Raw genomic sequence first — 3,348 nt, 5'->3', positions numbered from 1 at the left:
TGTATTATATTAAGCATCACGTAACCTATCCACATACCAAAAACCATAACAATCCGTCAACCCCTTATTTAGTTATTCCCTTTAAAAGCCTGACACCTAAGTCTAAACCTGTCCTGCAGTTCCAAAATAAGCCGCTAGGGGGCCCAAACCTATACCACTTATTTACAGCATCAAGAGCTGTCTACCACTTCATGGCCGCAGCATGTCCAGAACTCGAGATATCAAACCAGGAAGTTCTGCTGCAGTACCGTAGTAGGCCACTAGGAGGCCAAAAATCTTATCGTTTCCAGGTCTAAACAAGACCTACCCAAATACCGAATATCAATACAATCCATCCAGGCGTTCTTTAGCTATGGTCACAGGTCTTCTACAACCGGCACACACATACAAACGCTACCCAAAATATAACTTTCTTGGCGAAGGTAACTATCACATCGCTATCTCACAACCCCCACATGTTTTAAGCTCAAACAATGCTTGTTTCACACATCAGTTTGTATTTTTGAAACAAAGATATTAAGGGTGAAGAAGGCCACCAAACTTTCCAAACTCCTGGACACATAAACCACGAACGAACCCCGAAGTGATTTCCAGGACTCACAGGTCATTTTCCGAGAAACATATTTCAACAATCTTTTATCCCCTATTTCAAATGTTTACATTTCCATTACCACCATACTACAAAATACAATTCGGGTACGCCTGAAGTCCTAGGCTTTTCTCAATTTTGCACGGCTATCAATCAAAAATCACCTTGCGCGAATACGGAAAAAACTGCTCTGCACGCGTATATCAGTATGTGTCCTGCGACTGGAAAGCTTACCCGTGGAGGTAATGGTACAGTCCGGCATGATGCAACTACGCACGCGCGGACTTTTGACATTCCTGACATTGTACAGTTTTTGGAATACTTTGCAAACGGTTGCACACTATACTATTAAGCTCGCCCATCAGGCGTCGCTAAAAAGAGAATCCGATTAAGGAACACACACACGCACGCACGCACACACATACGCACACACATGCACGCACACACATGCACGCACACACACACAGAGTCACATAAACACGCACACACCCAAATACATATGCACATACACACACACACACACACACATACACACATACGCACAAGCACACATACGAACACACACACAAACATGCACACAGACAGAAAGGAACACCAACAAACACATACACATAGACACACACACATTGAAATGCGAATGCTAATAGAAAAAAAAAACTTGCTTGTTTGCGGATGACTAGTATGATTGAATATTGAAAGCAGGAAACATACAAGCACACAAATCTTATGACACTAATAAAAAGTCCGTCTTCTGAACAGCACCTCCATGGATCACGAACGTCGCCTAGCAGTGTTTGTTAGAACTGCAACAGTTTAACGAGTTGTCCTAATGAAGTGTACATTGCTGTACACGTTTGTCAAAGTTCTAGAAATGTACGTAATGTTATATAATGTTACATAGTGCCAACAACAGACGGAATCTCGTTGTGTGACCAAGGAACTTCGCGATGGATCCAGTATTACCTGAGATATAGATTCAAACCACACTGAGGAGATCTCTGAGACTGAAGCTTTCTTCACACTGTACTTTTGCTATCACTTGTTGGGTGACGCTTTTGAGCCACGGACATATGGGTAAGAAACGGAATTTAAATTGAGCCACGGATATCACAGTGAGAATTTAATTTAAGGGGTTTTGCACAAATTATTAAGGCCTGATGATTGGGCATTACTTAGTGTGTACACTAATGATAAAATGGGTAAAATCAAAATGCTGTACATGGTTTCTATAGTTTTCGACCCCCGTGATCGTAGTCTGTCCGATACATTAATGTCTCTTGAGAGTAATCAAGCACATTCAATCGTTAAGAACTGATAGCTGGATATTAACGACTGTTTACTCAGTAATGTTTAAAAAAAAACAGACAAAAAATGACAATTCTAAACACTGTGTTTCCCGTAAGGAGAGAGCCTATAGTTTACCCCCCCCCCGTACAATGGTACATTCCGTCCCTGATGATTTGACGTTGGTGACCAGCGTTTCATGGCCGTTCCCTTAAGCGTGCTCCTCTCTCAGAGCGGTCGGTCATACAGATGTAAACGCTACAGATATTCATTGACACGAAGGAACACTAAGTCCACCATGCATTGCATTTTATGGCTTTTGAGGCAAAAAGAATTGAAGTAGAAAGAATTCTCTTATATCCTATATTTTACCAACCTGATGAAACTTTTTTCGGGCATATAAACATGTCCATATAGCCAGGCATTAGCCACTAAATCGGTGGGTACATTTCTAAACTTATTGTAAAGTCCAAAATGTTAATATTTGAACTTTGTTGCAAATTGTAGACAAAAATCTTCTCGGAAAATGTAGTAAGTACCAACTGCTATTTCTGAAATTTCCTAGCGACAGTTAACGTTAGCTCACCTTTATCCGCGGGGTAACCTATATCCGTTGTTGTTGAAAGCAGGGAATTTGGGGATGTGAAATAGTCGGACGGTCTTTTCAAACAGCAAAATTTAGGAAAAAAATGCAGTCTTTAAACCAGCGTCCGTAGGCTTGACATTCCTAAATACCCTGTTGAATACAACGGGTATAGGTTACCCCACGGATAAAGGTGAACTACTGTTACTTCCGCTGTGTCGTGAACCCGCTATATGACGAACAAGTGGCATATTTCTGGTGATGAATTGGTTTATTCAAACTTTTAAACATTGTGGTAATGCAGCCAGCAAGATACAGATAGTGAGCCGACATGGATCTTCAGAATACAATACATATACACATGGACAATGGCAAATACATTTGTATATAACTCTAAAATCAACCATATCTACAATACCTTGCTATCGTCTACAATTAAAAATTGCTTTAAAAATTCTATTTGCTGTTTGTTTCGCAATGATTTCTAATCATTAGCAATGATTCTAATCAAATTAGAATTTCCAGTTGAACTGAGGTGTGCGAGAAGAAGTGATAACATAAGTTCTAATGGTAGAATATGGGAAGCTAATAGATTCCGTTTTTAAGGCAGCGTGAGAAGGCACACTTTTCCAAGTTGGGATGAAAAATGGTACGAACGTAGTTCTATGTTGAGGTTAGCATTCGGTGCAAACAATCCTCGTCTTTTCATTTTAGGACTAGCGGTCTTATATCTCATCTTCTTTCTCACTGTTAATACTACCACCCTGCTGGATTCCGTCGCCATTTTGACCTTGGGATGGCCCCGCGGCCCAAGGTTGCTCCTTTCCGCTCCCGAAGACTCCAAAGATGATGGCGATCGCCGCAAACACGCAGGCATCATCAGGACTACGTT

This window comes from Branchiostoma floridae, chromosome 15, assembly GCF_000003815.2.
Source record: "Branchiostoma floridae strain S238N-H82 chromosome 15, Bfl_VNyyK, whole genome shotgun sequence".
Taxonomy (NCBI): domain Eukaryota; kingdom Metazoa; phylum Chordata; class Leptocardii; order Amphioxiformes; family Branchiostomatidae; genus Branchiostoma; species Branchiostoma floridae.
Note: the sequence above shows the minus strand (reverse complement) of the source record.